General features: G+C 47.4%; 1 pseudogene; it reads right to left on the bottom strand.

Moving 5' to 3' along the window:
* Positions 1–7,366: 7,366 nt before the first annotated feature.
* LOC147991989 (uncharacterized) lies at positions 7,367–8,674 on the bottom strand (annotated as a pseudogene).
* Between the last annotated feature and the right edge of the window lie 1,716 nt (positions 8,675–10,390).

The following is a 10,390-nucleotide window of genomic DNA, read 5'->3' as shown; positions in this document are numbered from 1 at the left end:
GATTCACGCTCGACCTTTCGGTCTCCTTGTTCCGAGGCCATATTTGTTATATGCTAGGCTCGTCAAGTTTAACCTGAGTATTCTGCGTGTGCAACTATTTTGCACCAGTTGTATTTGAACGTAGAGCCTATCACACCCGATCATCACGTGGTGTCTCATCACGAAGAACTTTCGCAGCGGTGCATACTCAGGGAGAACACTTGTACCTTGATAATTAGTGAGAGATCATCTTATAAAGCTACCGTCGAACTAAGCAAAATAAGATGTATAAAAGATAAACATCACATGCAATCAAAATATGTGACATGCTGTGGCCATCATCATCTTGTGCCTTTGATCTCCATCTCCAAAGCATCGTCATGATTTCCATCGTCACCGGCATGACCATGATCTCAATCATCTTGATCTATATCAACGTGTCGTCACATGGTCGTCTTGCCAACTATTGCTCTTGCAACTATTGCTATCGCATAGCGATAAAGTAAAGCAATTATTTTACGCTTGCATCTTATGCGATAAAGAGACAACCATAAGGCTTCTGCCAGTTGCCGATAACTTCAAAAAAACATGATCATCTTATACAACAACTTATATCTCATCACGTCTTGACCATATCACATAACAACATGCCCTGCAAAGACAAGTTAGACGTCCTCTACTTTGTTGTTGCAAGTTTTACGTGGCTGCTATGGGCTGAGCAAGAACCGTTCTTACCTACGCATCAAAACCACAACGATAGTTTGTCAAGTTGGTGTTGTTTTAACCTTCGCAAGGACCGGGCGTAGCCACACTCGGTTCAACTAAAGTTGGAGAAACTGACACCCGCCAGCCACCTTTGTACAAAGCACGTCGGTAGAACTAGTCTCGCGTAAGCGTATGTGTAATGTCGGTCCGGGCCGCTTCATCCAACAATACCGCCAAACCAAAGTATGACATGCTGGTAAGCAGTATGACTTATATCGCCCACAACTCACTTGTGTTCTACTCGTGCATATGACATCTACGCATAAAACTTGGCTCGGATGCCACTGTTGGGGAACGTAGTAATTTCAAAAAAATTCCTACGCACACGCAAGATCATGGTGATGCATAGCAACGCGAGAGGAGAGTGTTGTCTACGTACCCTCGTAGACCGGCAACGGAAGCGTTGACACAACGTAGAGGAAGTAGTCGTACGTCTTCCCGATCCGACCGATCCAAGTACCGAACGTACGGCACCTCCGAGTTCTGCACACGTTCAACTCGGTGACGTCCCTCGAGCTCCGATTCAGCAAAGTGTTGAGGGAGAGTTTCGTCAGCACGACGGCGTGATGACGGTGATGATGTTCTACCGACGCAGGGCTTCGCCTAAGCACCGCTACGATATGACCGAGGTGGAATATGGTGGAAGGGGGCACCGCACACGGCTAACGAACGATCACGAAGATCAACTTGTGTGTCATGGGGTGCCCCCTTGCCCCCGTATATAAAGGAGGGAGAGGGGGAGGTGCGGCCGGCCCAAGGGGTGCGCCTGGAGGAGTCCTACTCCCACCGGGAGTAGGACTCCCCCTTCTTGCCTTGTTGGAAAAGGAAGGGGGAAGGGATAAAGAGGAAAGGGGGGCGCCACCCCCTTCCTTGTCCTATTCGGACTAGGGGGAGGGGGCACGCGGCCTGCCCTGGCCGGCCCTCCTCTTCTCCCTTAGGTCCCATGTAGGCCCAATAACCCCCGGGGGGTTCCGGTAACCCCCGGTACTTCGGTAAAATCCCGATTTCACCCGGAATGTTTCCGATATCCAAATATAGGCTTCCACTATATCAATCTTTATGTCTCGACCATTTTGAGACTCCTCGTCATGTCCGTGATCACATCCGGGACACCGAACAACCTTCGGTACATCAAAACACAAAAACCCTAATTACGATCGTCACCGAACTTTAAGCGTGCGGACCCTACGGGTTCGAGAACTATGTAGACATGACCGAGACACATCTCCAGTCAATAACCAATAGCAGAACCTGGATGCTCATATTGGCTCCTACATATTCTACGAAGATCTTTATCGGTCAGGCCGCATAACAATATATGTTGTTCCCTTTGTCATCGGTATGTTACTTGCCCGAGATTCGATCGTCGGTATCTCAATACCTAGTTCAATCTCGTTACCGGCAAGTCTCTTTACTCGTTCCGTAATACATCATCCTGCAACTAACTTATTAGTTGCAATGCTTGCAAGGCTTAAGTGATGTGCATTACCGAGAGGGCCCAGAGATACCTCTCCGACAATCAGAGTGACAAATCCTAATCTCGAAATACGCCAACCCAACAAATACCTTCGGAGACACCTGTAGAACACCTTTATAATCACCTAGTTACGTTGTGACGTTTGGTAGCACACAAAGTGTTCCTCCGGTAAACGGGAGTTGCATAATCTCATAGTCATAGGAACATATATAAGTTATGAAGAAAGCAATAGCAACAAACTAAACGATCAAGTGCTAAGCTAATGGAATGGGACAAGTCAATCACATCATTCTCCTAATGATGCGATCCCGTTAACCAAATAACAACTCATGTCTATGGTTAGGAAACATAACCATCTTTGATCAACGAGCTAGTCAAGTAGAGGCATACTAGTGACACTCTGTTTGTCTATGTATTCACACATGTATTATGTTTCCGGTTAATACAATTCTAGCATGAATAATAAAAATTTATCATGATATAAGGAAATAAATAATAACTTTATTATTGCCTCTAGGGCATATTTCCTTCAAATACTAGAACCACCCTACAACCCAGGCTCTACCACTATGGCACCATGCTCATGCGTTGCCATGGAAAAATAAAGATATGAATAGAAATGTTCGTCCAAAGCATGAAAAATATCAACGTTCTCTCCTCTTCCCTCCCTCGCGTGCACATGCCTGATTCATGGTACAAATTTATGCCCCTCACTTTCTATATGCTATACCTCGAACTGCTGTTAGATCACCAAATTATCACTTCTATGCTCCACTAAACCAAATGAAAGAGAGGGCATATCAAGCTAGAACCTTGAGTTTCCGTTCAAAAGTTGGACCCATGAGCTAAATACGATAACCCAAAGAGATAACCTGGGGGAAATAGTTTGCTTGGAAAATTGCCCATGCCCCATTTTACTAATAAAGGCAAAGTACCCGCACAAATAAGGTTCGATACAAAAAAAGGTAAAACAAAGGTCAATGGGGGTAACCGGACAATTTAGCCCAAAAAACAACAACGATAAGTAGCAGCAAGCAAGCGAAACAGACGAGGCTATACGTCAGGCCACCTCCTATGACCATTGCTTAGGGCATCAAGCTCGACCCTATCCTTGCGTCTAGTGAGCGGGCGCTATTGCTAGGTAGGATATAAAGTTGGAGGTATGATAGAAGTGCTCTACCTCAAGGTTGGTTACATGTACATGAAGTCACCACATATGTGTGACTGTATTATTTGTCAAACGATTGGTTACGGATACGGTACTACAAGCTTTTTTTGTTCATGGCTTCTATTTTTGTAATAAAAATATGATTTTGTTCATCCTATGATGCAGAAGTCTGACACACTTTTTCCTATTATCTAAAGTATTATAGGAAATGATGGATGTTGGTTTATTTATGTTGAAACCCTCGGAGTCGCATGGTCCAGGAGGAACTTCTGCAACACACGATTGTTTGGGAGTTGGAACCTATGCCAACAATTACATGTCATATCTACATATAATGGGTCCCACCGCAAGATCGACGGACATTGGCCTCATGTGCGGAAGATCTTGTTGAACCAGAACCAGAAAAAATCAGTTTGTACCATAGATGATCCGATATATTTTGAATGATATGTCTTCCCGTTGTGTCTTCTTAATAAATAGTCAGATTTATTTTCTACATTTGCCCCCTTCCCATGACCTATAACATAGCTTCAAAACTCATTAATTGACGAGATAAAGAACCATCCTTACCTGTTGGTCACACAATAGAGTGCCAGTTCATTATGACACTTCTTTTATATGAGACCAATAGGTGAAGCAACTTCCGTATGTATGTCTCCTTCATTTATATGGATAGAACATGTGAGGAGGGGTTGATCGATGGAGATGGGAAGCGTCGATGATTTAGTGACAACAAATGATGGGAATGAGAAACATCCGAAACGTACGCGAGAGAACATCGTCAACATCACGCTACCCAAACAGATAAGGAGCGCCGTGGATATGTACACATGTACGTACTTGTGATGTCTTCGATTACCGATCGACTTGTTGCGGTACTAGTACGTGTAAGAGGATCATAGAAAGATTATCATTCAGGGATGCATTCCCCCTGAACTTTGCATGTCTTGAAGTCAGTTCATACCAATTCCATTGATATGCTTCTCTTCTGATGCTTTTTCAGATCCAGATGAATTTCAGTTGCCGGCAATCACCTTCTCTTGATATATCTTGCATTTTAAGATAGAAAAGACATTTAAGATAATTTATAGGAGGAAATAATGATGCAAAATGGACGTATCATAGCCAGGTACCCTCCCCGTGTCGACGACGTCCATGGTGTTCGGTCAAATACCATTGAGCTTATTTTCGAACTTCATGTTGTTTTTTAGAGTAGGAAGGATGGCAGGGTACTCGATCATGGAGGATAAGTTGTTGTGCGATGCGTGGTTGGGTGTATCCCGGGTTTCGTAGGCAGGGGCAGAAGGGGGCTCTTCTGGTAGCATGTGCGTGGTTTGTTTCACGCACGAAAGCACATTACGCCCTACGACATGCACATCATCCATGACACCAATATGAAGTCGTTAGTGTATCGATGGTACACCATCCAGACCACCGTCATCAACTTTTGTAAAGCGGTTGATCGGCTGGAAACAATGTGGCCATTGTGCGCGACAACCGTGAAGATCGTAAGTTTTGCTTATTATTGCTCAACTTGTTGATTGATTTATTCATTCCTCGATATTTTTTTTGAAGATAAAAGGAGGCGCGGGGCCGCCCTTATATTTCAAAACAGGCTGTGGCCTGAGTAACAGAACATGAGGTTAGTAAGGTGCACCATGGTGCAACTTCACGAAAAGAGAGGAAAGAGGGTGCGGGGGGGGGGGGGGGGGGGCAGAGATTACAACACAAGGAAAAAAGGACTATCCAACTAGTAAATTGCACCAGAGGCGTAGTAGCTCCGCAGCGTAGAACCTTACATAGGAGTCCGTCCACGAGCGTGAATTGAAGATACGATCATTTCGTGTGTGCCAGAGGGTGATAGCACACGCAGCAAAGGATACACTCCATTTTCGGTTGATCTCTAGCTGAGAGGTAGGTTGTTGAACAAAGGATAAGATGTTGGCCAATCGGCATGCCAAAGGGGCCAGGAGCAACCGATGCCAGAGGGCCGACGCCGCCCGGCAATGCAATATTATGTGATGGATTGATTCTAAAGCGGGGTAGAGATCACAATCTGCATTTGGATCGATGGTGACCCAGAGTTTCTTGGCCATATTATTTTTGGTGTTGAGTCTGTCCCAAAAAGCCAGCCAGAGGAAGGCTTTGTGCTTTAGAGGGATCAGCGTGTCCCAAACCCAATGATGGAAAGCACAGCGGACTCCCCGGAAAGAGACTAGCTGGTAAAATATCTTGCGCTGATCTACTTGGCAAGCATGGAAGGAGTGCACACATCCTGTCGTGCAACGTCAGGGGCTGCAGCCTCAAGCAGCTGGTGCATCAAGAGAAGCTCGTGCTCAGCAGAGTGGGATAGGTTTGGATGTAGCTGCACATATCAGGATCCATCAGAAAATTGCGATCGGACCGAGCAACAACGATTCCAGGCAAAGGAGTAGAGGACTGGGAACAATAGGTATAGCCTGCCATCCGAAAGCCATTGGTCATGCCAAAAGGATATGAGATTGCTGGAGCCCAAGGGACATGTCGAGGAGTTGAGAACCAAAGGGATATGATCTTTAAAGCCTCTCCACATAGTTGTATCTCTGGAATTAGCACCAAAAGGGATTGCCTTCTTGAGGTATTGTGAAGAAAAACATTGGTAGCACGGTATATTGGAAGTCTGCAGAATCTTGGAAAGGAACTTGCACAACATTTCCTGGTTGTGAATTTGCAGGTTCCTCACACCAAAACCACCATTTTCTCGGTCAGGCGTGACCTTGTCCCAAGCCATAAGGCACTGGCCACCTTTAATCTTATTTTTGCCTTGCCATAGGAAAGCGCGCAGGAGGCTGTCGAGTAGGCCGATAGACTCCTTAGGCCAAGGGAAACATGACATTAAATAACCAGGTATGCCGGCGAGCACCGAGTTGACAAGAGTGAGCCTTCCTCCCAACGTTAAGAACGTAGCCAACCAACCTAATAGTCTGCGATCCACCTTATGTATAACTGGCAGTAGCAACCCGTGCGTGATCTTGTTCAGAGACAAAGGCAGCCCGAGGTATGTGCAACGAAAAGAGGACAGGGGCAGCCAAAAAGCTCGGCGATCTCAACAGTCGCAGTTGCATCCATAGAGATTGGCACTAGCGTGCTCTTATGGAAATTGATGGTCAGACCTGAGAAAGCCGAGAAAGCTGTGAGGATGTTCTTGATCATCGTGGCCTATTCAAAAGTCCCCTTGAAAATGACCAGTGTATCGTTCGCATGCTGCAGCACTGGAAATAAGTTGCCTGAGCCCAGCGGGTGCTGCAGGGACCCCTCCTGCAAATGTAAGCAACAAAGTCTTTGCAGCACGTCTGCTACCATAATGAAGAGATACGGGGACAGAGAATCGCCCCGCCGAAAGCCCCTCTTGGCAAGTATAGGAGGCCCTAACTCACCATTAACCATGACTCTCGAGCGGTCAGTAGAAAGTAAGTTAGAAACCCATTGTCTCCAAAGCGGAGGAAAACCTCATGCATCTAAGACATGGTGGAGGCAGTCCCAACTAACACTATCAAAAGCCTTGTGAAAATCTAGCTTCAAAGCAATGACTGGCAACTTCCTCTTGTGAGCACACTGGACTAGTTTAGCAGCCAAAGCAAAGTTCTCGATGATGGAGTGCCCCTTCAAAAACCGGACTGCAGAGAATGTATTAAGGCAGGAATCTGTCGCTGCAATCTATTGGTCATGACCTTGGAAGCAAGCTTGGGTGTGCTGTGAACCAGGGAAATGGGCCTATAATCCTTCATCTCCAAAGGGGTGTCCTTTTTGGGCAGTAAGGTGATGAAGGCAGTGTTAATGCCGTCGAGATTAACACTGTTGCTATGTAGATCACTGAAGAATCTGAGCAGATCATCCTTTAACAGAAACTTAAATGCTTTGTAGAATTCATTGGCGAAACCGTCCAGCCCTGGGCTTCTGTTATTCGGAGCCTTGTTTATGCCCTCAACAATCTCAGCTTAGGAGAAAGGCTCAACCAGCCCAGAAAGATCCAAAGGCGTGTATAAAGAGCTGAGGTCAACAGTAGGCATGGAAGGAGCTGACTGCCCTAAAATCTCAGCAAAGTAACTAGTGGCAATGCCAAGTTTTTCGCTGTTCTGGTGGTGCTCAACTCCATTGTGGACAATCACTTTCACCTTATTGCGACGAGGTTGACAGTTAGCTGCTGCATGGAAGAACATGTAGTTTTCATCCCTAGATATACACCACCTCACTTTTGCCCTGCGGCGCCAAAGCGCCGTCTGCCACAGAATTAACTGCTCTGCCTTGGCTGAAGCTGCCTCTCTCAGAATAACTTCCAGGACAGATAGGTGCCGCCTCTCCTCCATAACATTGAGGAAGCAGACGACATGCTTATTGCTGTTAATCAGTGCCTGCAGGCTAGTCTTGCGTTTACTCCACTGCTGGAGTGCGGTCCGCAGCCGCCTCATTTTGAAGTTGATGAGGGAGGCAGAAGAGGAGATGTGCCTGAGCCCTCTATTCCAACAGCTGGTAATGATCTCCCTGGGCTCGGCCATGTCCAACCAGTGATTCTCCATGCGAAAAATTCTGCTCCTCGGAGTGTCAGCAGAAAATTGAAGCAGGATTGGCGCATGATCGGAAGTCGTTGTGGGCACACATGAGGCAGAAGTTTGCAAAAAACCAAGATTCCATGCAGCATTAACCAGAACACGGTCGAGCCGAACTAAGGTTGGTGTGCTTCTTTTGTTAGACCAAGTGTATAATCTGTTTTCAATCTAAATGTCATCCAGCCCATGCTCTGTAATCCAAGAGTTGAAACTTTCCATCATGTTCCAACATATCCGACCTCTTGACTTCTCATGCATGAACCTGTACATGTTGAAATCCCCCATAACAGCCCAAGGCGCATCAACATTGGCTGCAGCATCATAAACAACCTCAAAAAAGACAGGGCGCTCGCTAATCAGACAAGGCGCATAGACGACAGTGAGCAGGAAGGAGCAGTTGTTCACAGCAAATGACAACTTGACTGTAATGTGATATTTGTGTGTTGCAATGATTTGACCAGAGACACTTGACGAATCCCATGCCACTAGAATTCCTCCTGAGGTGCCTTCAGAGTGAGTGACAGCATAATCTTTGAAATTTGCCGGCAGAAAGGATCTTAGTTTGAACGAGGAGAGGGAAGCCAACTTGGTTTCCTACAAACAAACGACACTCGGACAGCAAGAGGTTATAGCATCGCGGACCAACGGGCACTTATCGTCATCAACGAGTCCGCGGACATTCCAGCTTAGTATCTTCATAGAGCAACAATGAGCATACAACCCGAACAGGAGAGCAAAGGAAACATAAGCATGTAGGGTGCGACATTGATCATGATTAACATATGAAAGCTCTTGTTGGGAAGGAAACAAACTCGGTACAAACTAGGGGTGCAGCACAGACTGATACAATAAGTGACACCTATGACATAAGTAGAAGATGAACCACTACGACTGGGCTGGAAGCCAGGATCCAGAGGATAGCTAACATGCAAACCTAACAACGAAGGCATAAAGGTAAACTTGGGCACCGACACCCTGACGCGACTGACATCAGAGGAATTACACATGGGGGGGGGGGTCGAGGATGCGCACAGAAGATGCAGAAGAGGAGCTAGCAACAGGGGAGGAAGCTCTGTTCGAAGCAGAGGTGGCCGCACATGCCCTGGCTTGATTGAGGATGGCCGAAGCGTTGAGGTCGCAGCCTTGGGCAATCAACTTGAGCTTGCTTCTGGTGAGCGGTGTCGGGGTCGCAAGCAGGGGCAGTTCCAGGATGCTGGCCACTGCTGTTGCCGTGGCCTTCGCCTTCTTGCGACGCGAGGAGGAACCGGAGCGTCGGGAGGGACCGCTGCTGGAGCTGGAGTCGGCCGCCGCCGCCGACTTGCGCTTGGCGGCACGTTCCACTGGGCTCATCCGTATGCCGTCGTAGGCGCGCCGGATGCGTGGGCTATGCCGCGGGGACAGAGCGGAAGGCACCGCCACCTCCAGGGAAGCAGCAGCCGAGCGAGGGGCCCGCCCGTTATCATCCACCAGCGACGAAACCGACGCCGCCATATCCAAGTTGAGATCCAGCATGCTCCGGAAGCCTGGGAGGGAGCCGCAGATCCAGCATGGGAAGGGAAGAGGTGTAGCATGGGCTTGGAAGCGATGAGGTCGGCGACGGCGGGCTCGCGCGGCGGCTCGCGGCAGCTGCAGAAGACGGAGGCCACATGCGGGGGAAGTGCCGCACAGGCTCCATGCTTGAGATCGGTGGCAACCACGGGAGAGAGCTGGTCAGTGGGGAGAATCCCAGGCTCTGGCCGAGGGATGCGGTGGGGGGGACGGGTGTAGATGGGTCTAGGATGTTGTTCTACAAGTTGGGGGGGGGGGGGACGGGTGCAGATGGGGAGGGGGACGGGTGTAGATGTATTCCTCGATATTGTTCTACAAGTTGTGTAGCCTGCTGCCGTTATGTGCCACGGGGCGGAGGGCAGACCATTTACGCACATACAATGTTAGATGAAGGTCAAGGGGCAGTATGTGTGGGACAACATGATCCATTGTGAAAAACTTGTTGAACATCCGGTTAATCCTGTTGATTTGAATTATTGTTGTACTAAACTTTTTTGCATACTATGTATGGATAATTTGTGCTATTTCCTATCGGAACTTTGATAAATTCCATTGTGTTTGATGAATTTTGTCTAGTTACCTGAAATGTGGTTCGAAATGTATGTGGATAATTTTGGATGGCCGACTCCTGATCGGTATCCGCGGATAGGTCCCTGTCTTCGAAGGGAGGCGGTGTGTGGTTTGTGGGTTAGCGTGGGAGATGCTGTAACACATTAATCATGTAAATACGAGTATGCGTCATTCAATCGTCAATATTGAATTCATGCTTTAGCCAACTCATCCAAAGTCACATAGTACAAGACGACAATACTGAGGAGGTGAGGGACCTCAAATGAATCTGTGCAATCTTATGTCAGCCAGCAACAA

The sequence above is a fragment of the Triticum urartu genome, chromosome 1A (assembly GCF_056163025.1).
Source record: "Triticum urartu cultivar PI428250 chromosome 1A, HENAU_Tu73, whole genome shotgun sequence".
Classification (NCBI taxonomy): domain Eukaryota; kingdom Viridiplantae; phylum Streptophyta; class Magnoliopsida; order Poales; family Poaceae; genus Triticum; species Triticum urartu.
Note: the sequence above shows the minus strand (reverse complement) of the source record. Positions and strands in the feature narration are given on the sequence as shown.